Here is a 24,633-nt window from a genome sequence, read left to right on the forward strand (position 1 = left end):
ACTACTTTAGCGCAAGACACAACTCAGATTTGAAGGAGAGAACTTTCCCAAGTTGGCCCATAATGGCTGACAAACAGGACCACAATTGCGCAGGTCAGCAAGGTGTGTGGCTGCACTGGAAACGCATGACTCATGGCTTGACTCATACACGTAGGAAGAGAACAGCACTGCATGACAAAAAATGCATCTCCCTCATTCATTTGAATGGAACAAGTCTGCTGACTCAGGGGGGTGCGGACACAGACGGCTCCGACAATAAAGCGCAGGGTTGTCCAGCAAAAACCCAACGTTTGCCACATTGCAAGGCAACATCTGCTTTTTGCCAGTCATATATGTTGCATATTCCTGGTAGATTACTTTTTAATATGAAGACAGTATTTCTGACAGTATTTAACTCCTGACTGTTGAGAGAGAAAAAGTGATTGCTGCTGTGACAACTTTCCAGAGTTATAAAACACTGTCTTGTAGTATAATAAACCTCTGTGCAGTGTTTTGGCATCTGATAAGCCTCCAAACACACTAATTGGTTACTCAGACCGGACTTGCTGGATCGTATTTTATCATCTTACTGGCACCTAGAGCAACACTCCCCCATCAATGTGGCTCCTTGAATTTATTTATTTTTTTTAGAACAGGGCTGTTTTCTGTCTGAATGCCCACTATGGCAGGATACACCAGCCTTGCAAAAACAGCCAAAACAAGCAGGTGTAGCCAATTGGGAAATGTTCTACTGTGATCACAGAAGAAGAGATGACTGATTCTGCACTACTTTGTTTAATGATGTGGGGTTATGTTAAAGCTACATCAGAAATGGGCAACAATCTCACATTTTGATACAGGCTATTACATATTATAAAGTAAAGCAAGATAACATATGATAAGCAGTAATGGGCTGTTGGCTTTTGTGCCACTGTATTATCTAGTGTCAGGATAAAGTCATGGCTGCAGGACATGAAGGAGCAGCTGGGAAGCGGGCAGGAAAGGACTGAAAAGTCAGCATGATATGGATGAAGAGCAGTGGGGTGCACTTCCATCTTCTGGTGAAGTCAAGAACATATTGTTATTTCTGTATTGTACATTTAAAGTGTCTATAAAATATACAAATTAAAAACTGACATATTACAAAGTTAAAAAGTATAATTCCAAATGACAGTGATTTCTGCTCTCATTTACTATTGAATAAGCTTTAATAGGAAACTGAAAAGTAAACGTATACGCAGTGCAGTAAGCAGATAACATATTCAGCTGCATCTAATGTCAACAGGACCCGGTGGTCCACTAAATCTCTCATTTTCTCTAATTCACTGTGAGTGAGGCACAGATCTCAGAGGTTCTAATCCCTGAGCCTTAGTCATCTCATGACCACATTCTAAATCTCTAAACCCTTGCTGAGCTCAGTCCATGCGGGTGCCATGACCACTCTGTCGCGCTTCCTGCTTAGCATCAACAATGTAGTATCCATGTCACAAGGCACACTGTTCGACACAATGGGAACCACTTAGCCACATGGTCTTAAACACATGCAGCTGACACCAGACAAAAGAGCATTTTGACTTTTTGAAAATCTTTCACCTCAGTGGGTGACTTTTACCCCTGCTAATCTCAGCAAGGTTGTGATCGTCACAGGGTTTGTCTCAAAGCTTCAACACATAATGGAAAGGCTAATCCCTCCACAGAAAAATAAAATCCAAAATGAAGCATGTGGTCATTCTGTTGTGTGAGTGTTGCAAAAACCTTGTAAATGCATAAAATGACAGGGAAAGAGGTCAGACGAGTTGCTACAATAAATGTAAATGAGGTTTTTATTGTCACATACAATCAACAAACAACGTAGTGAAATTTGATCTCTGCTTTTAACCCATCCCTGAGGAGCAGTGTGGCGATCGGGGACCTACTCCAGCTCTAAGCCAGTGCCTTGGTCAGGGGCACTGACAGGAAAATTAACCTAATATACAACTTTTTGGTGTTGGGGGACCACCACCAGAACATGCAAAATCCACTCAAAGGCCGTGCATCAGCCGGGATTCAAACTCAGGACCTTCTTGCTGTGAGGCGACAGTGCTAACCACTAAGCCACCATGCTGCCCGATACAATAACTGGTGAGTCGCCAGCAATAAAAATCTCAATAACCTGATGAAAATATTTCATTGTTCTATCTGGTCTTTCAAGGTCAAGACAGCTGCTCAATCCATTTCGAAAATCTATATCTGGCATCTTCATTATGCCGTATGGATTTGTCAGGTAGCCTCTAAGATTTGACATCTCACTTACTCTTATTATTGCCTGCATTTGTAAAGATGATTCACATGGGCTCTTCCAAGATATGTAAAGTAAAGCCTACATCTCCCCTTTTATAAGCCTGCTTAAGTGGCATGTCAGCCACCACACAATGCAATCCATTCATGTCTGTAACTTCCTTTGACTGCTTCAAATGCTTCAAAGGTTCAGTAATGGCTGGCATAAATGACAGAGTGCACTTATTTGTATTGAGATTGGTCTTTTATGTATCTGTATACCCTGTGAGTTACATTCAGGTGAATAGTAATTCTTTAAAAGTGCAATGAGAGCACAGTAAGGCACTACCTGGAAGCTTAAAGTGTACCGCTGAACCTAGTCTCATAACTTTAAGATACACTGAATATCCAGATAGAAAGGACTACATCAGAATCCAAGTGATTTGAATAACATAACCCAACCACTATACAGTCTAGTAAGTAAAAGGGTTTTTTCCCGTGGTTTTTGGGGTAGTTAAGCCGTGCTGGCACGTTGCAAGTTGTTTGCCTTGATGACATGTTGGAGGTGTGCTGGTTTGCATAAAATGCAGTGAAAGCCTGTTGTCTATACGCAGTATTTATAACTGATCCACAGACCAAATAGCTTCAAATATCTCCACAGCTTGTTGTGTAGTGTTTATTGAAGAATAGCAACCTTAATGAAGCTCCACTATTTCTGTGATAAACACATTTCCCATAACTTCCTCACAATGTTAGTTTGTCAGTGGAAAACTTTTAATATGACGCAGCAGCACGAAATGTTGGGTTTTCATTAGCAGTAACGTCTCCAATATTGCTGAAAGCGATCAGAAAGCAGTAAAATTAGGCAGATTTCTGAAAGTTCTTGAATTATGTGAAAGTGGTGGCTAATCACGGCTATCTCCTGACTATAGTGGAAAAGCATTTCATCACGGGCTGGCTTGGCACGGTACGGCTAAAGTGGACCAACCCAGTGTGACAAAGTGGGTGAGACCAAACCATTTGCCCCCATTACACTTGGATGTATTTTTTCCATACTTGTCATTTGTTTTTAGCTAGTATAACATCTATTGCCTTCGCATATTATCACAGATTTGTTTGTGTTTAGCATTGTTTTTTCTTTACATGTACATCTGCATTTGTGGTTTAATGAAGACAGACAAGTATTGCTTAAGTGCAATTATTATTTATTGATTTAACTGAGTTTCTTGCATTATATAATAGCTTGTAGTGTTACTTACCATACCTACCATGCTTTCCAGGAGATAAAAGGTTGAGTCACCCAACCACTTCTTGCTTTTAAGCCCTCGCTGATATCACCAGTGATGTCATGGGTTGGACCAAGTATGAGGGATTTATTGTATTGAGTTAAATGTTTGATGGGATTACAGGATTTGATGATTGAGATGATTTGTACTTATTTTGGCTTATGGTAAGGACTATGTTGTTGATGGTGTGTGTGTGTGTGTGTGTGTGTAAACAACGTTAACTGATACAAATGATGGGCTAGTGGAAAAGCCCTACAAGCTATCAAAAGGCCAGAAAAATGGTTTGTTTTTTTGTTGTTTAGTGCATCAATGTTTAAACAGATACTGGACAGATAAAAATAGACAAATAGATTTCATTTCCAAAATAGGAAGAGCAGTTTTTATGTAGAAATCATTACCATCAAGTGAAGGAGTATTGGGTAGGGGTAGTGTAAAGGGTATGTGGTGTTGGGTATTAGGGAGGGGATGGATATGTTTCGGTAAAATGTAAGTAATGATAATGTGATCATGTTTAGGTATTTAGTTGTTATGTTTCGGCAGGGGCTTAGTGGGGTTAAAGCCAGGGCAAGCATCTGTGGGGGCGGTTAACAACTAACATCTTGACTCTGACAAGGCTGTGTAATTTTTGCTTGGAGCTGAGTCTGAAATTCAAAAAGGCCTTGGCTCAGTTGCTTTTTTTCCTCATTCGTGTTGTCGTATGTCATCTGTGGAGACTCTGATCTGATACTCCTCTGTTAAACCACTCTGTATGTAACAATTAACACCAATAAAAGGTTGACACATGTATTTTATGCATGGGTGCGTGTGTGCCTGTCCCATCTAATATCAAAGTCAGGGATTGTATCTTTGACTTGCCATCATCCAATACTTCACCACAGCAAGGTGAACTGTGACTGGAAAAGAAGTTTGCTGCTAATTTACATTTTTCATATATAGCATGTCTTTGTCTTAAGAAACAAATAACCTAAAATAATTATGATTTGGTGTCAATTACACATGTCTGTGTAACTTTAATATTGAGAAATATGACTAAGTATAACATTCAGAAAGTTCAGCAAACACTGTTGTCTACACTGCAGAATACCACAGGTTTTAAAGCACTGCTCAAGGAAATTTCTGCAGTGGTGACAGGCACCACAGATGTAATGCCAGCCACCCTCTAGTCAACACACTCACAGCTGGAATACACCCAGTCACAATAAACAAATAAATAATGCAAATGTTCTAAATTGAACTTTCAAATAGAGTTTTTTATTGCTTCGGTGTAGAATGGAGAGAAACACAAATCAAACTTTTCTTTTTCAAAAAACTTCTCATTACAAAGAAAACTAATAATTGGTCAAAGGCCGACGACAACAACAATAGCTCACAGCATCTCATTTGCATTGTCACTAAATGCCTTTCAAGGGAGAAAAAAACATCTAAACAGATGTTGAGTAGCTAGTTACAATTTGTGATATGTGATCTACAGTTAATTAAAGAAAAATATGAAATTGCATGCTTCATTGGTTTTACTGCCTGGCTTCTGTATAATACCTCTATCTCCTGTAAGCCTATTAACTGTGACTTATTTTCCAAACACATCTTATGCTGATTACCGTTTGTTTGCTCTTTTTTTTTTTTATAAGAGAATCCATACTTTATATCCAGCACACTGACACTGATACTGATGCACTGTGCACAGAAAGATCACATTGCAGGTTATATTTAAATTTTCGATTAGTTTTCTCATGTAAAAAGATAGTGGATTGACATGCAAATCTTGTGATAAATGCATAATTGACAGAAATGAGTGCAGCTGCAGCAGGGTAAAAGATGAGAAAGAATGATACGAGGGCAGAGATAACTGAAGGGTGAGACAGAAAAGATCCACAACTCAAGAAAAAGATGTCATCACACTACATAGACACCATCCGCCTGGTTCATCTGTCAATCTCCTGTACAGTACCACACTTGTGTCTTCCTCATTTCCATGTTCACTGCAGACTGTTGTACTGGTTCAGTACTAATGGTTCCCATTCGCTCATTTCATTCCACTACAGGTGGCAGAGATGAAACAGAGAGTTTACTATCTCATATCTGACACTGAGCTGCTGATCTGATAATGGTGCTCTTGCTGTGCAGTACCTGCCCTTCCTCACATGGAAACAGGGAGGCAGACAGTGGTAAATCATAACAGACTTGCAACCCCACAGCTTCTCCTCTCAATCTGCAAAAGAACGTCATTGGAAATTGAAACACCAGGAGAAAGGTGAAAAGTAATAAAAAGTATTTCACAATTGCCCCTGTTTCCTCTTCCTCTCACTATGCACTTGGGCCCAAATCATTTCAGGCATCGCTACCCACAAGTCTCTTATCGAATAATATTGAAATGGTTACCCTGAGGTGTCCATTGTGCATATGAATAAAGTCATATTTGCTGAATGATAAGTATGTATGGTAGCAGTGCACTGTGGGGAAAATATTCTTTATCCCATGATGAAATCCCATTTTTATGCCTCATCTTGTTTCTTCACTCCTGGAGCCTGAAGGCAAAAATTTACAATTCCAAAACACATACTGCTCTACAATCCTAACCTGTAACTATTCACCTAATTTCTTCATTTACCTTATTAGCCATGTTTCCATTTACCTATTTTATGTGCATTTTGAAGTATTGCATTAGAAAAGCTTAATGGAAACGCCAAAATTCAAAAAACTTCCTCAATTTCACCAAAAAAGTTTTTACGCTTGCTTGAGGTGGATTTTGGAAATGTCAAAAAAGAGTTTATGCACAAGCTAAACGCACTTGTCAAATAAATAATAATGTAGCAAACGCAATTAGCAGGCAGCTACACATTTCTCCGTTTTCTATTAATCTGTTTAGTGTCATCAGGTTAGGCTAACCCATTATTGCTAACTTAAGAGCTAATCCCTTCACTTTTCCAGCAGTTGGGGAAACAACAGACGTGACTTTTCATGGTCTTGACAAGCTGCAGCCTTTATTAACTGACACACTGTAGTCTGTACTGTACATTTACTGCCAGAGAGAAAACTTACTGCTAACCTTTTCCTCTGCTGTGCTCACATTCACCGCTATTTTTCCGCCGCTCGATCTCTCGCTTGACACAGACGTTACACTGGTAATATAACTCTTTTGTTTCCGATTGGCAACCTCTACATACACTGAATGTGCTTTCAAAAACAAAAAAAACAACCCTGAGTGGTGAAAAGGCTGCTCCTTTAAAAGACATTTATAGATGTTGTTTCTAAACAAAGACGCACTCATTTTAGTCTTGGAGTCGTTCAGGTGTGCCATTTTACCAACAAAGTCAACTTAAAATTTATAGTATTGTTCTATTGTGACAACAGATTTATGCTCTCATCAAAAACAGACAACATATCACATGATTTACACGTGTTTCTTATGTATTTTCGTAGTATACAGAAATATATAAAGTACCACAAAGCTTATAATCTGATACAGTCACAGATCAGTGCTGAATACTAGAAAGACTGAACACTAAAAACATTCACAGATCTAAAAGTGTAGGTTCACATCAAAAAGTATTGATGCGTGTATCAAATACATGACTTACACACTCTTATCTATATGCACAACATACAGAAAACAGGCCACAAAGCTGACAGTGTTAACACTGTTGTTATGCTGCTTACTTTTAGTATTTAAAAAGTCTTAATTCTAGTTACTTAAAGCTTATTACCCAATATACAACTCAGCTTAAAAACAAACAAGAACGAAGAAATTCTCATTAGCAAGCAGCCAGACCACCTGCACACTCATTCACAAACCACACATCATCAACTGGTGACTGAACAACCACTCAATTAAAAACTGGATAAACTCAAAATGAATCAGGCTCTTTCCATGTGAGTCCAGACAGCTCACTGTAACTCTTCAACAGCTTCAATGTTCAGGCAAACTACCTACAGCACATTATGTGATGTCTTTGCTGCAGTCTTGTTAAGGAGATAAATTCACACAACAGCAGAGCTCTCCATCCACTCCCCAGGGGCGTTCTGCCGCTGCTGCGCCCTTCAGGCCAGGTTTATCTCGCCGTTAGCTTAACAGTCCTTCAGGGCTTCTAGAACAAGCTAGCTGTTGCATTGGCTAACGGAAGTAGCTATCTACTGCTCAATTAAAAAAAAGGAGACGTAATTCTGAAAAAAAAATTGGACTTTGTTGAAAAAGCCTACATGAAATTTTTTTTTAGTGATGTGTTTAAAAGTAGATTGCAATTTGCACATTATAATTTCTTTTCAAATATGCTACTGTATGAATCTATCGCTTTACCGCATACACGTAGAGAATTGAGGATGAAATTTGTTAATTGTCACTAGACCAACATGACGTCAATATTGTATTCTGGTTGACTGGTTAGGGAGATCATCCTCTGCTGGAGCATCATTTTATTTGTTTTGGCCAAAAATGATTAGCATGACAAAAATGAAGTACATTAAATTGATATAAGAGATCCCACCCTAAAGAGGACAGCAGGAGCCAATCCCCAATCTTTTTGTATTTTGATCTCACTCTTGCCTCTCAAAAATAGAGGAAAAGCAACTTCCTCTGCTTCCACTGTTGTTAAAAAAAACTTCAGTGAAGCCCACTGTTGCACTGGGTGACATGGTCCTTCATTACAGTCTATCCTACATACATGACCATACTGCCGCAAATACTCAGCAGTGCACCAAGTCCAAGGCTGGAAATGGTCTTCAACAAATGCACTGTTTACTCCTGTTTGAGCAGTGTTTGCTAAAACTACATTGCCAAGCTGTTACAGGAAATTACTCAGCATTTTTAAAAATGACATTCTTGTACATTCATGTACATATTCATGATGTGTTTTTAAAGATTTACATACTCAGTATGAACAAATGGGCTTAGGGCTGAGAGTCACAGAGAGGGTAGGAAAGTTGGAACATATTAAGAGACTGACATCATTAGTCATCATTTTGGTCTTTTTATGGGAAAACGTACAATCTCACCTGCCTTACCCCTTAACTGGCAGTGGTTTATGTCACACATTTTAGCATGCGCCTAAAATTAGACCAATTTTTAAACTCCCAAGATTATTTTCTGCTTTCATTGCTCAAGGGCTGCAAAATTAGTGCAGACTTATTTGTTACAGCCCTGAAATGAATTTTGTGTGAAACGCTGATGCAACAGACATGATGAGATCATTAGTCAGTCAAGGGAGTGTTGCAGCCCTTGTTAATTACAGTTTTATCACACACAAACGCACACTCAAACATCCGCATTCTGCCTGGTGTGAGCACATGTGAAGAGGTGAAGACTAAATGAATGCAAACTGCTCACCCGAAGCAATCCAAGCATGAGGTGCCTTGAGGTGAGTAACCGTGACTGCTGAGTGTTGTATTTCAATATTGAAAGATAATGCTATGGTGAGATAACACAGAAATCCATCTAGTTCTCTAACAAGCAGCCTGCTACATCTAGTTAAGGCTGACCGCCCAGTTGAATGATCCTCCACCTGTATCCGCCACACCTTGCAGGCATCCCTCTTCATTACTTCTACTACAGTTCACCACTGTCTAATTTATCCCCTCTGGTTCACTTCAGTTACCAGAGTACTTTATAACCCTTTTAGTTCACCCTATTAATACTTAAAGAGAAGAAGCCTTGAGCCTCCTGCCCTGCATCATGACTATAAAAATGGTTAATACTTTTAACCAGTCTTGAAGCTCATACCAGCAGTAAAAACCTCATATCAATCAAGAAAAAAAACTACCAAAGCTGCAGTGCAGCAGTGCCTTAATAAGCAGTTCCTCTTATGGCCAGTAAAAAACACCCCAAAGATATCCCCCAAGTTAGGATCTTAATGATAACCTCACACCTTCTAATGCATATGATCTTGGTGGCCATTTTGAACCAAACTGAAACTGAAAACCCATTTCCAAGTTTTAAAACCTCCCTTCACAAACCTTCAGATGTCACAGATACTAAATCCATATTCCTATACAGTTGATCGTGTCTACAACGGTGATAGGAAAAGTTATATTAGATATTATGACAAACTATTTTGATAATCGATTAATCTAAGGTAACAAAAACAACAATTCTTGTTTTCAGGTGTACACTATTTAAAACATACTTAGGAATATCATATTCCTAAACTTCCACTTTTCCAACAGTTGGGGAAACAACATATGAGACTTGTCTTTGTTTTGAGAAGCTGCAGCATTCATTAGTGACACACTGTAGCCTGTAGTACTGCCAAATTGACAACTTACTGCTAACCTTTTTCTCTGCTCCACTCACATTCACCGTCATTTTTCTGCAGCCCGCTCTCTCTCTCATTCTTAATCAACCACATACTAGCTGCTCAGACACATTACGCACTGCCCTGTTCCTTAAAGGAGCTATGCTACCAAGAATTTCCCAGACAATGACACAGATGTTGACTCACATTTTGGAACAGCACTGCATAGAGGCTCCCAAATGCAAATGATTATTGATTTCCAAATGAATTATTTTTATTCTCATTGGCTTGGTGGCCTGCCAGGCCTGTACAATTATATATGTTATATTTTCTGGAAATTCAACTGATAAGCTGTTTATACGTAAAATATGAGATAACAATGTCTCTTTATTACCTGACAAATCAAGCTACGTCATCACATTGATGCAAAAATCCAGTAAACTCAATATTCAATATATCATGCAATACATATTACATCACATAACCTTTCAGACATTTTCACAATATACCACATACAGTTATAGCATAATTTATTATAATTTCTTTTAAATTACAGGTACACTGTGTTCTCTGGTTTGTTGAATATCCAGGACAGTAAGCAGGGCCCTGGATCCCTCTATCCAGTGTACATGTGAACAACATTTTCCCTCATATCCAGGACTCTGAGCTACCTAGAATGTATAATGTGATTCCCAATAGGCACTGCCTATAGACAATACTGTAACATTTCATACAAGTGTTTCTATGTGTGCTCATCTCAGGCTTTATTTCTGAACAGAGCTTTCTTCTCACATGTTGTGAGTCAGACATCATTATTTAAAAAAAAGGGACAGAAAAACTTTCTACAGTTACACACTAAATGCCAAGATGTACAGAAAAACAATGGCACACACGCAAACTGCGTGAACATATGGTACAGAGGCCATTTGAAGTGTTGATTGCCTAACATACAGGGGCAGATGTCTAATTACGCACTTTCGGAGTTGCAATGCCTGTTAATTAGGATGCCCATGAAGCCTCTAAATTACCTGTGGAACATACTACAAATGTACAGGTTTTCTTGACCTATCTAACTCAACAGCAGGCTGCCTTTGTATTACTGGCTGTCGCCTTTGTGATGTGATGCTGATGGAACGAAAAAAGCAGAACTCAACCGTGAGAGCAGTGCAGCACTCGGACAGTCTACAGCGCACACACACTAGAGTTATCTTGTAGTTCATCTTCAAAAAAGGCAGTGGTGGAAGGCATTTTTTGATTTAATGACTAAATAATTACCTTTGCGAGACAAACATGAAATATATTGTGAACTTTTTACACCATCACCCAGAGACTAAAGTTAGTGAAGCGTAGCCGCGAACTCCAGCAGTTACAAACGAGAACAGCTGACCAACAAACACTGCAGCATTAAATAACTTAAACCAACTCTGACGTGAAGAAATTAAATCGGTGCTCAGTCTGTTTCACCTCAAAAACCCTGCGCCCACTCAGCGTCTTGTACAACGATGGCTTTCCCCAGAGCCAAAGGTGCAGCAGAGAGGCTGCTCTCCACTGCTGAAGACATAACGTTAATAACAACACAGCTGAGCACTCCTCCTCCCCCTCAGTTTGTTATTCTCATACAGGCAAGAGACTGTAAGATGCTTTCAAATTAATTCATTCATTAATTAATGCAGTTAACTTTTTAAAATAGAAAGGCTGCCGACCATTTAACTTATGTGCCAGTTATGTTTCATATTGTATTTCAGTGGAGTAAGGACACCAGTGAATGGTTTGGCACACAGTAATACTGGAGCAAGAGACTGAAAATAATGCCTCCTTTTCTAGTCATTCAATCGAGAATCAGCTTTGAATTGATCGAATCGGCAGCCAAGTATCGTGATATCGTGGTATCATGTCGAATCAGCAGATAAGCATATCCTCCCAGCCCTACAAAATAGACACAGTCATTCGTCACAATCTTTATTTTTCATATTTTTGTTCCATCTTGGTATAAAATTTCAATCCCTATGGACACTTTCGCCTGTAAAATCATGATTTTTTTCACTCAAGCGCACAACACTTAAACTCTAAAAGCACAAACTGTATGCTGCACCATGCACATTCTCCAACCTTTGCCACGTTTGTCTCAAATAAATCTGTGGCTTTCAAACAAGCTTTTACTTTTTTTTCTACAATGGTACAATGGTACAATGTGGCCATTTAGAAAGCATTAAAGTACAGAAACATCTTAACTTCTCAACGTCTTTTTTTTGGAGCTTTTATACTGTACCTTTTACCTTAAAGTAGCAAAAAAGCACTAGAAATACTGCATAGCCACAGCAAACATTTTGATTTGTCATAGCAGGAAAACCACAAGTGTAGCTAATAACATTAATGAGGTCCACTTGATTTAAGTGTCACACTCTGGAACCGGCACTCATAAATGGACAGCAGCTGTCAGTGTTATTAATTACACCTGTGCTTTGCTGCTTTTACATGTCAAATGTCTGTTGAAAAAGCACTAATAAGATCACATGCAACATGAATTTAGCTATATTTTGACAAACAAGAGGCCATAATTTATCATTTATATTCAGGATGGCTGAACTGCAACAGTCTTAACAATCTTTGAGCTGATAAATATGATAAATATGAATATGATTTTTCTGTTTTGTCAATGGGAACATGAGAAACTGAACTATTACAGTCACAGTAATGTAAAGTTAGATTGCTTTGTATGTGATTGCTTTACAAGGGTTCAACTGATGTTTGTGGCATGTTGGAAAAAAATGTATGACAGTGTTGACTCTTTAATTTTCAACCAAACAAATACACACAGACTTGAAGGGTTTAAAGCTGTGTGTGTGTGTGTTTGGGCTTTAAGGGTTTTGTTGAAACATCCATTATAACCTACCTCTATCAGTAAACATCCACTTTAAAAGTGGACAAATCCAGCAATCATTTTATCCTTTTTTAAAAAAGCTCTCTAAAATCTAAAAAAACAAAAAAAAAGTAGACTCCAGGACCAAATAAACCATGTCACATTTCTTTTAGTGCACACTACTATGAGCCTGTGAATAGACTGAGTGAGTGAAGTTTTGGAGAGGCATACATTACCTCCTGCTGCGCGATACAGCTCACACTCACAATGGGAAGTTATCGCATGCCAATCCTGTCCTCGATAAAGTTCTTACTGATATGCATATGAGGCAAGATAGGAAAGTCAACTAATACGAAATGCAGCTGTTAACACTCAGCCTGTGAATTGACCCGAGAAATGACACTCTCATCCAAGTTTCCTCATTTAGAAAAAGACCATACCCGGTACTCGCATACAAACGAACTGCTCATTGAAATATTAAATAAACAGCCACAGTCAGCGGCTGTCTCTGAGTGGTCTGCCAAGCCGACAACTGCATTTACAGTCAACCACAGTCATTAATGGGATATCACCCATGGATAATCCAAAGCGAACGCTGATGCACTCAGTGTTTGAAAACTTCACCCTCTAGAGATTAGCGGTGCAGATCAGGCTAGAGTTGAGGTGGACGACTACGCCTTGCCAATGGATTACTCATTTCACGGCAGGGAATCTACATGATAGGGTGAAAATATTGGCAATGCAAGCGTCCTAAAAAGAGCTCCTATGCGGTGGCCAGAAAGACAATTTACGCAATGAGAACATTAATTGAGCTGCTACGCGTGCGTATCGAAACGACCATGTGGCAATTAACGCCCCTGGAACATAACTACAGCCGTCCCAAACGCAAAAGAAAACGTCTTACCATGTTTTGGCTCCAGAAGTACTCAACAAAAATCCCTTTCGGACGTGCACGGGAGCCACAAATACCGGCTGGCGGGGCAGCTACAGCCTCCTCACATGGGCGCATCAGCTCTCGGCTACCCCAGTGGCTTTAGTCCGACACAGCAAGAGACAGCAACACTTCACCGGAGGGCTGTACTGTTAGTCTAATGTGAGGAGCAAAATGCATGGAGTAGCCCTCTCTCTCTCTCTCTCTCTCTCTCTGTCTCTCTCTCTCTCTGTCTCTCTCTCTCTCTCTCCCTCTATCTCTCTCTATCTCTCTGTGGTCATGACGTGTAAAGCAGGTAATCTTATTACACCGGTCAGTAAAGGTGAGCCTGGCTAAAGCTCCGTGGCCCCTCCCCCACCACCACATATCTGCTAGATATGCACCTGACTATGTACCACCTGAGGCGGATATAGATTATATTCAACAGGGTATCTTTCCTGTGAGATAAACAAGAAGGGGGAAAAAAGTCACCAAACCCACTCATGAAAGTCAAACTAATCCATAACTTATTACAGTGTGTGGACTGCAATGTCACTCTCTCACCACAGTGAACCAGTAGTTTCTGACTGAAGGTCAACAAAAGCTATTTACTGTCAATTATTTCAGAGTTAAATCCATTAGTGTGGTCTGTCAACACCGATTGGTGTGGAGCTGAGAAATAATACCACCAGAGGCAGTTAGCTATGATTCACCTGTCACTTTGCAACAATCACTGGCCTTTTCTTCCCTCTGGCTTAACCAACAACAAAAAGCCTCCCATCAATATACTCTAATTAGCTGCCGTGCTGAATAAGTCCACAGTAAAGGTTGCAGGGAATATTCAATAAAAACAACTTCGACACAAGAGACACAGCTGGGGGTCTTGTTCACACTAGAAATGTCAACAGCAGTAAAATTTCAGTCAGTTCTTCTGACATTATAAAATTACCTTTCTCAAACAGCTGAGGTAATTTGGTGAGGTATGAACAACTTGCCAGTATCTATTTATACACACACACATTAACCTCAACTTACATGCATAAAGAAAATATCACATCCATCCAATTCATTGAAATAAATTTACATTCTTGAATCCATGCTTCATCCAAATCAGCATATATGTTCTGAACAGAGCTGAACAGACAAGATAAAAATTGGTTGTGGTGCTTAAAGCTAATGTGCTCACACTAACGACTCTAACATGATGATGTTTAGAAGGTATAATGTTTAGCATGTTCTCCTTCTTAGTTTAGGGTTAGCCCTTACCCCCTTACACTAACCCGTGTTAGCATGCTAACATTACCTTATTAGCACTAAAGACAAAGTAAAGCTGAGGCTGATGGGAATGTCATTAGTTTTGCAGGTATTTGGTCATAAATGAAAGTATTGGGAAAATTTTAATTTTGACCTGATGATGGCACTAGGGGAGTCAGGGATCACCAAAGTCATTAAAAAACACTCTGAGGGGGACATAAATGTGTATACCAAATTTCAAAGGAAGAAGAAAGGCGTCTTGCCCAAAACGTCTGTGTGGCAAAAAAAAAAAAAAAGAAAATTTGAGTGCTGTCCTAGCCATTGTTTTTCATTATTGACTATTTTAAGGATCCAGCACCCGGTTTTCATTATATTATCATGAGCTGAATGAATTGTATCATATTTTTCATACACCAAATTCAATAATATATTATATATATATTCAATAATAATTAATTCAATAATCCATCCAATAGTTGTTGAATTATTCCAGTCTGGATCAAAGTGGTGAACTGATCAACCAACTGTCAGACTGTCACTGCCATCCATAGAATTATGCTGTTAGCTGCAAAAAGGAAAAAGAAGAGAGACCAAAACTGAACATTCACAATTCCAAGATCACTTCTTGTATGAAAAAAGTATCATAAGAATATCTGACTTTATATAATAGTTTAAAATCAGTTCAAATTAAGTCATTTGGAACGTGACAAGTGTCCCAGAAGGGGTACTTGAGCACCTCTGATAGGGCTGTTAGGGCACCATAGATCAAAAAGGTTGTTGAACCCATTCTCTAAATAATTCTACTGACATGTATAATTCAGAGTGGAATAGATTTCCATTCTTGACCTTTGGGAACAGGAAGAATCTATACACAGAGGTCTGCTTACTAGCATTTGGAGCTTTAAACCATGTCTAACAATCTTTATTGAATGAATGTGCTCAGATTCTCTTCAACATCATGTCAATTTGTGTTTGAGACTGGCGGAGGTATTGACTATCTTCTCAAAAGAATGTAGTCACATTTTGTTTATTTCATCATTGTTGTGATTTGCAACTTCAAAGACTTGGATCACATTTTTAAATGATATATTAGAGCCATTAGTAGGACACAAGACAGGAGAAGTGCATATTAGGCTATCCATCACTCGTGGAAATACCAAACTAAAATTTGTATAAAAATAGCCCTCTAACTGGCATGCATGGGCCCTGGATGAGAATGAGGAGCTAATCCGGGTTAAGTCATCACTACCTCCACTTGGCCTAGCTTGTTTTTGGTACGAGAAAGGCTTTGAGCAAAAGCTCTCTAATAATCAGCCCCTGCCACAGTGCTAATTCTCCCCTCTCATCCTGTCTCTGTTGCTGCAGAGAAAACGAGGGGCCAGGGTTCAGGCAGGAGTGAAGACACTCCACATAGGAGGGTGATTAAGGGATATGCTACTCTTGGGGAAAAAGTCTCGTCTCAGCGCGGCAATGAAGTCCTCTTAGTGAGAAATCACCAAACCGGCAAAATACATATCCAGGTTTGTGTGTATGTGGGTTTGTGTGTATTAAAGGGTTATGTGTGAATGTATGTGTATGTACTAGCATCTGTTAATCAGTAAAAATGAGAAAGGAATGAATGAGAAGAAAGCATAACAATAACTGCAGGCACTTGTCTCATAATATTTCATAACTAGCAATCAACAGATCTTTCACTCTTCATTATTCGATTATTCATATCATTGTTCACATAACTGTACATGTACCCATCCTAATAATGTTTATATATATGAAAACAATCTTTTTTTATTAGAAAGAATTGGTTTCTGTGGCTTGAGTAATACATAATTTAACTAAAACTTCCAAAGCTTTCTCTTTTTAAAACTAATTATGCAGATTCAAAATACTTTTAACCAGGAGTATTTAAGTTAACTTTGAGGTGCCATGTATTCTTCTGAGAATGCTCAGAGATGTATCAATGTTTGTGCCTTTTTTCCCCCCTCTACAACCAGGGAAGCCTGAGGGTCCCATAAAAGATGCACACTGCTTATTTGTATTCAGGTGAGGGTTCAATCACTAAGCAGGCAAGTCATCTTCAGGGAAAATAATTCCTATTAGTGATGTTGCATTAATACAGCACTTTCAGTCACTTCTTTAAACCTCAGGAAACAGATTTTGCCAAGCAGATATAAACGTCCTGCAGTGAAAGATAGAAATGGTTTAATTATTCTCAATGAATGCATTCTTTTCTCACATTTGGGGGCTGCAGTAAGTGTTTATTCATTCTTTTCTAGGTGGAAGGTGCATTATTTACCTATTGAATTTCACCAACCCATTAAATTGGTTTAGGGTTATTAAAATGTTTCAAAATGACTAGTTTTCAAAGAGAGACTGGATGTTTTCAGACTTGGATAGACACTGTTTGGGTAATTGCTTAAACACTATCTGCAACATTATTTAACAATGTCAATTTATTCCACCAATGTGACTCCAACAACCACCCAGTCAACAAAGAACTGGGAAAGAAGTGCAAGTGAGCTGATGCTTCCCTCTCATTTGAGAATGAGTCAACTAGTAGTTTGTGGTTCTTTCTGAGCTCTTTGAATCAATGGCACAATAAATCATTCAGAGGCCCATTTCTAGGAGATCGTGGTCATACTTGGATGAGCAGAAAATGAACACAATTCCTTGGATGCCTTCCTTCTGAAATCTCTTTGATATTGCTTCCCTTCTTTAAGGTGAAATCTTAAAGCGTATTGTCAACAAACTCATCAAACCAGTGCCAGTGATGCCACAAGCCTTGTGAGAAAGAAAAAAATGAAGAGCAAGAAGATACGGACACTACACAAACGCATGCTTCATCTTGAATATTGTTTTTCACTTGGGATAAATTGAACAATTCTTCTTGTTGAAGCGTCATTTCCCTGGACTGTGTGTATGCACTCAGCTGTTCAGTCTCAAAATCCTCTGCCTGCGAGCTCCCTGTAGGCAATACCATGGGAGTGTGTCACGCACACAGAAGTGCGCATCCGCCTACATACACAGACAAACAGATCTAAAGCTGCAAAACAGCTGAGAGGCACAATCTTAGCCCTGCAATTGAACAGCAATTAATGTATCACTTATCCTGTTTTTGGAAGTTGAGGTTGCCAGAATAATAACACAAAAATCAGGAAAATGCCAAAATCTTCTCTCTCTGTCTCTCTCTTTGCACATGAAGTCCTGTGCCAAGTACCACAAGTTGAAAGATGAGAGGACAGCCTCCAGACGTGCTGATGTGTAACACCATGTCTGAAGAAAATCCAGAGTATGATCGGGAGGCCTTTCTTTTTCAGCACAGCACAGCACAGTGCCATGACACATTCTCTCTCATCCGTTCCCCAGTACATTTCTGGAGACATGTGAACTGGACTTTATAATGCAGTCCACAAAAGAGCAACACGCCTGCATTCACTGAGAAAGCACCCACATAATTTAGTGGATAGAAAATAAAGCCATAGTTTTCTACATTACTTTGTAGCTATGAGTTTAGAACTTTGCATGCAATAGAGAACAAAGCAATATCAGAGCTCCAACCAATATTTTCACAAAAATTACTTCGGTGATACTTGAATGGTGAGTTTGTGTGTGGGGTCGTTAGCTATCCATGGTTACACTAATGTGGGCAGCAAGCAGCCTCCCACTCAGAGTGAAAGTATTTGGTACTGTCCATGGTGCTGAAAGATAGCCTACTGTGTCCAGTAGCACAAGAGCACCACATGCACTCCTACTGATGAGCTGTCTGCCATGAGTCTTCATTAGCAAGTTAATTATCTCTTTTTAAATGTTTTTTTTTTATGAATTAGGATAGTTTCTTTAAGTGAAGTAAGAAAAATATCCATGGAATGCTCTTGACAGGTTGGTATTTATTCTTGCCACACCATTTATACATTTATACATACAGAAGGACCTGGAATTTGTCAGAGCTGATTACTATGGGGGAATTTAAGTCACTCTTAAAATAGTCCTCTTGGTCAATGTGATTGCTCCTACATTTTCACTGAAATCATTTTTGAAAATTGAACCTGTCTATGCGTCATAACTGGATTTTTGTCCTTCACCTTGTATTGCATATCAACCAGATATTGTGTTCACTCATTTGTAGTGTATGACAGATGTATTTGTCTGTTTATATTGTCTGTGTTTATTGTTGTAACAATGTTTATGCCTCTCTCTTGGCCAGGTCACTCTTGAAAAACAGATTTTAAACTCAATGAGACTTTTAACTGGTTAAATAAAGGATATACTATTACTGCTTAAAGGATGGCAGGTAGTTAGGTTCAGATGGTGCATTAAGATAGCCTCCACAGTTGAGTAAGTCACCCTTTCAAGGAAACAAATGGAGGAACACACACATAACTCTGCTTAGGGCCCTTGTTTCTCTGTCTTCAACTTTGGCTTATTCTGACTGCTGGCCTTACACTAGCCCCCACCCGACCCACTATGAAAATTGAAATTGGCTCTGCGCAAATGGAAATGCCAAAGGGAGTCTGAGTTGAATAAGTGTCAAGGGACATTCATAGTTTGGCACTGACAGCTTGTGTGATATTGAGAGGTCAGAGCAACTGAGACAGCTAGCAAGCAAGAGGGAGAGAGCGAGAGGGAGGGAGGTCACAGAAAGCCAATGAGACAGGGTTTGTGTGTGTGTTTAAGAGAGAGAGAGAGAGAGAGAGAGGCCAGAGGAAAAAAGTGAGCAAGAGAGGTCAAAGAAAACAAATGAACAAGAGATAGAGTAAGAAATAAAGAGACATGGAGAGCAGGTGAGCCTTACAAATAAACATATTACTTTCAGGGATAACAGGAGCACAAAAGCATCAATACAGACAATTCTGTCCTATTGTAACCTGCCAATTCTAATAAACAGTCAGATGTTTGAAAATGAGTTGAAGAGAGAACTGATACTGCTACCTGAAGTAAACCAGTGTCAATAATCTGAAAATTTTAAACAGCACAGAGTTCCCAGAGTTTACATTTAATCTACTTAAACTGTTATTCTAATCAAAATAAAAAGGGGGGTTTAAAGGCCAGTGCAACGCAGCTGACTCACCAGTTTAGCACAGAATATCCATGGGCTTAAGCCTGCACAGGGGTTGGATTTAAAAATAAGTGTGACTAGTTTGTTCAAAACGCCATGTTGTGGTGTTTCCCTGCTCCTCACTGAGGAAGAAAATATTCTAAGCAGCATGTGAGAATCCAAGAGCTAATCTGACAATGTCCTATTCAATTGAGTCGAAAGTGCATAATTATGCAAAATATGTAACTGCTTACTGATTTGAGTCACTGTGCAAGTATTTATAGTGCAGACCTGGAGTCAATTTATATTTTATTGCTGTCTGAGTTTTTCTGCATGAGAAATCATTCTCGGTGTGAAAAGGCTTAGTGCGGTAAATCCTTGAGTGATGCTACTGTATGGATAGTCATGCACAGGTACATCAGGTCCATCTTCACAATCAAAGCAAGAAACATGAGCAAAACTACTCAGTTCAAGCAGGAAGTTCAGCCATCCATACCATGTATGTTTGTATGTCTTGAGATTTTAAACCTGAAATAACAGCTTATTTGGCTACATATTATCATCTTTTAAGTCTAATCACTCAACTTGTTAGCAAACATTTACCTATTTACACATCCACAGAGACAGACACAGAGCAACATTAGCATTCATTTGGAGTCATGTTTGTGTCCATCTGGCAAATTTAAGTCCAATATTCACTATTTTTGGCTCTGTTTTGGTCTCCACCAAACTGATGGACAGGTAGCATACAGTGGGTATAACTCTGTCAGAGTGAACCAAAACAGAAAACCAAACCAATGAGCTGCAAGACACTGAAACACTCCGAATAGCTGAGGGTAACTGCAGCTGGGAGATAATTCTCTGTGAGTTTGTCACTATGAGTGACTCCTTCCACTAACAAGTAGTAGATGTGATCCATTGATAATCTAAAAATATCAATTGTATCTGCGTTAAGTAATGTCATAATGTAATAGTATGTAATAGTAATAAGAACACTGGTTGCAACTGAAATGAAAACAATTGCATTGTCATTTCTTTAAAATGTGTTTTAATTCTTTCTCTCAGTCGTCCTACAGCAGTGTGACAGCCAATACTGGTAAGACATGATGTTTTTGGGCTGCTCACATGGGCATAGAAACTAAAGGGGTTTGATAATTGGAACACATGGGGAGCAGAGCACTAGCACCAGATCTGTTACGAGGAATCCCAGAGGCTATAGAAACCAACACTGAGGGCTGTAATGAAAATGTTCCCTCTTACTGTTTTTTAACCCCTTCCTGCCTTTTGTTCTCCTCTTCAGAGTATATCTTGGCAACCTTGGGGAGAGAGCTCTTTTGACAGCTACCACAGGTTATTACTTTTACGTCCAGGGGCAACTAGACCTCTAGAGAGTCTATTAGCACCTAGAAGAGCAGTTGACTTCTCCAACAAGCTAGCAGAGACTTAAAACTTTCAACTGGATGGAATCGAATCAACTCGTTATTATCCATCAAAACTTGACAGTTGGTGCAATCTAGGATCAATTAAGTGCCAAAGTGAGTGCTTTGTAAGGGCACTGATTGGTGTCAGAGCTTGCGCGCTGAGTCAGGATTGTATCTTTTGTCACTCAGTGCAAATCAATACCCAAAACAAGACAGCGAAGATGCATTGTATTTTTCCCAAAAGAATAAAGAAGAGAAAGGCCTGGCCTGAACCCTTTGCAAAACAAAGGGCGTTCAATGGATTTTTTCTTTTTGTCTTGCCTGAATTCATGATTGTAAAATGACTTCTTCATTGTGAAATTAAAAAAAAATAAATAATTGTTGAAATTACATTATTGCTGTTCTGCAGAGTAGAGGGAGACTGATGCACACGAACAGACAAAAATGATTTTGTGTGAGCTTAATGGCACCAACATGCATACACCTACAACTTTGAATCTTTCTTTCTCTCACTCTCTTTATCCACCATCTCTCCTCCTCTCCCTAATTCTGTTAGTCCTGCTCTCCCTTTATCTCTCTCTTTTGGATTGCCAGTCCTTGTGTCTGGCACTACAGATAAGATGCAGGAGATAAAGGACGGAGATGCTATTGGGAGATAAGACTGAGATGGAGCTAAGATAAAGAAGTAACTGCTATACAGAGAATGGGGGAGAGAATAAACACTATAAAACTTCCCCTCACTGAAAAATGCCCTTGACATGTGTGCCCAGCATCTGCAGCACTAAATATTGACTGTGTTTATATAAGACAAAAAGACTGTGCAGTCAAATAGCCCCTAACAAATCAAAAAGAAATTCCAGATTAATTTAAATTTAGCCAAATGTGCTTAGCTTCTACTGTTCTCTATCTAGACCTTTCATTTCCACCAGCATAATAGCTAATATAAAATAATTCTGCGATTTCCACCTGCAAACACACCAAGTGGCAGCTGCAAGTTCATTTCCATGCACACTTTCTTTCCTGTTTCCTGAGTGTAGGCGTGTGTGTGCGTGCACGCACATGTCTGATGAATAATACACAATTTCAGACATTTATAAATGCTTTTCACACAGGCGATCAAACAGAGGTGACGTGACAGATTGGAATTGAAGGTGGTGGAGTGGGCCCATTTTCGAGAACTCCATAGGCGCTACATCCAGAATACACTGGAGGCAGAACAGGATGAGAGACAGACAGCTGACAGACGAACAGCAAATGAAAGTGCATTAGAATTTGGCCCTAATCATAGCTTTGGGCTTAGCAGCAAGGACTCCATTTTATTACTTGTCAGATATTGTGTCTCCTGAATATGCCCTTTCACCACAGACAGACTGACTTATTTATGAGTAGACATGCAGAGAGTGGACAAGATTTCTTGATACTTGAAAATATATTTATTTAAAACACCTGTGAATGCAAATATATTGAATTCTTTAGTGCATGGGTATGAAACATGTTTGGTTAACTTGTGACAAACTGAAAACAAAAACCTGACTGCACATTCATTCATTCATTCACCTATATCTGTCATCTTTTGTTCTTATGGGTGTTCACAATTCACAATGTAAGATGTGGTAGGTTGACAAATGATGACACACTCATTCTGCCTTGCGCCCCCGAGTTCACTGGTCAGATGCAAATGTTAGAAGAAACAGCATAACCCTGGAACTTGAACATCTCTTGCGTGTTAGACGCAGTGGAAACACAAGTATAACAACCTGCTTAGTTTCGTACGATAATCTGTGTGAAGTGTTGATGGACTATTCCCACATTCAAAGATTCTCACTTCCTTTCCACATGCCACCATAACTTCAGAATGATTTAAACCGATGCTACAGTGCTGCTTCACATGTACAAGAAATACAGAATAAAACTGAATTGAAATATCCTAAACACAGACATTTTCTGAATACACAGAAACGACCTTCACTGCAAACAGGAAACACAAAGACATTATTCCACATGATTTAATCCTGCTGTGTGCTCTGCACCCACACATCCCTTGTGTTGTATGTTTCCTGAATCTGTTAAAACTGACTTCCAGGTGAACTCTTTACATTCTGTCTACTGGAAACATCCACATTAAATTGAAGATGAGTGACACAACAGTCATAAACATGCCGCAGTTTTTATCAATCCCATCATCCCATCAAGTGTTGTGAGGCCGAGGAAACTGCACACTGATTACTCTTTTGTCAGGGAGATGCATTTGGGGTTGATTGAGGAGGAGATTATATTAATACTACCACTACAACTACTACAACTAATAATAACTTTATTTATACAGCACTTTTCGAAAGCAAATTACAAAGTGCTTTACAAAGACATAAAAACAAGAGAAATTACCAGATAAATAATAAATAAAAGTAGAATTGATACAGTAATAATGACAAGTGAGGTATCAATTACTGAAACACAGTAAAAACAAGTAATGTAAAAACGGAAGAATAACCGAGGCAATTCTGAAAAAGTGCGTTTTTAAGAGAGATTTAAAAGAAGAAACAGAGCTAGCCTGCCTTATCTCCTCCGGCAGGTCGTTCCAGAGTCGTGGGGCGCTGACTCCAAAGGCTTGGTCTCCTCTGGTTTTTAGCCTTGACCTAGGAATTACTAACAGACATCTGCCAGAGGATCTCAAGCTGCATTCAGGCTCATATAGGGTTAGTAAGTCAGTGATATAATCAGGGGCCAACCCCAAATGTACCTTAAAGGTCATCATTAAAATTTTAAAAACAATTCTAAAACATACAAGTAACCAGTGTAGACATGCTAAAATAGGCGTTATGTGTACTCTTCTATTGGATTTTGTGAGTAGTCTTGATGCAGCATTTTGAGCTAGTTGAAGTTTTGACAGGTTGTATTGAGTGAGACAGTAATACAGCGAGTTACAGTAGTTTAAGTGGGATGTTGTGAAAGCGTGGATGACAGTTTCCAGATTCTTAGTGGATAAAAATGATCCAATTTTTCAAGATATTACAAAGTTGCAGAAAACAACATTGAATGACTGACTTCACCTGTTGGTCAAAGTTTGTTATCAAAGATAACATCCAGATATCTGCACTGAGTTTTGATGCAACAGGACAGAGAATGTAAGTGAGAAGTGGTCGCTGGAGGGGTCTGGACCCATGACAATGGCTTCTGGTTTATCTGAGCTTAACTGAAGAAAGTTTTGAGAGAACCAGTTTTTAACATCTGTAAAACAGGACTGTATTTTGACCAGTTGTATTGTGTTGTTGGAGTCAGACAAGAAATAGATTTGGGAATCGTCTGCATAAAAACTGGAAACTGATGTTATACTTATGAAATATTTGACCTAGAGGTAACAAATACAGTAAATGGAGAATAATAAAGGGAAAAGGACTGAGCCTCGAGGCA

The 24,633-nt window shown here is 39.1% G+C and overlaps 1 protein-coding gene across 12 annotated transcripts in view; it reads right to left on the bottom strand.

Annotated features, from left to right (window-relative positions):
• Positions 1-24,633, bottom strand: part of LOC121911392 (protocadherin-15-like) — a 236,575-nt gene that overhangs the window by 171,957 nt on the left and 39,985 nt on the right. For 4 of the 12 annotated variants that reach the window (XM_042432812.1, XM_042432810.1, XM_042432811.1 and 1 more), the window contains exon 1: positions 13,510-13,839. The exons of 3 other annotated variants lie outside the window; for them this stretch is intronic. The gene's annotated coding sequence lies outside the window, so the exon portion shown is untranslated. Of the gene's footprint in view, positions 1-13,509; positions 13,840-24,633 lie in introns of those variants that run through there. 5 more of the 12 variants (XR_006099847.1, XM_042432817.1, XR_006099846.1 and 2 more) reach the window with 4 other exon arrangements.

The sequence above is a fragment of the Thunnus maccoyii genome, chromosome 14 (genome assembly GCF_910596095.1).
Source record: "Thunnus maccoyii chromosome 14, fThuMac1.1, whole genome shotgun sequence".
Lineage (NCBI taxonomy): Eukaryota > Metazoa > Chordata > Actinopteri > Scombriformes > Scombridae > Thunnus > Thunnus maccoyii.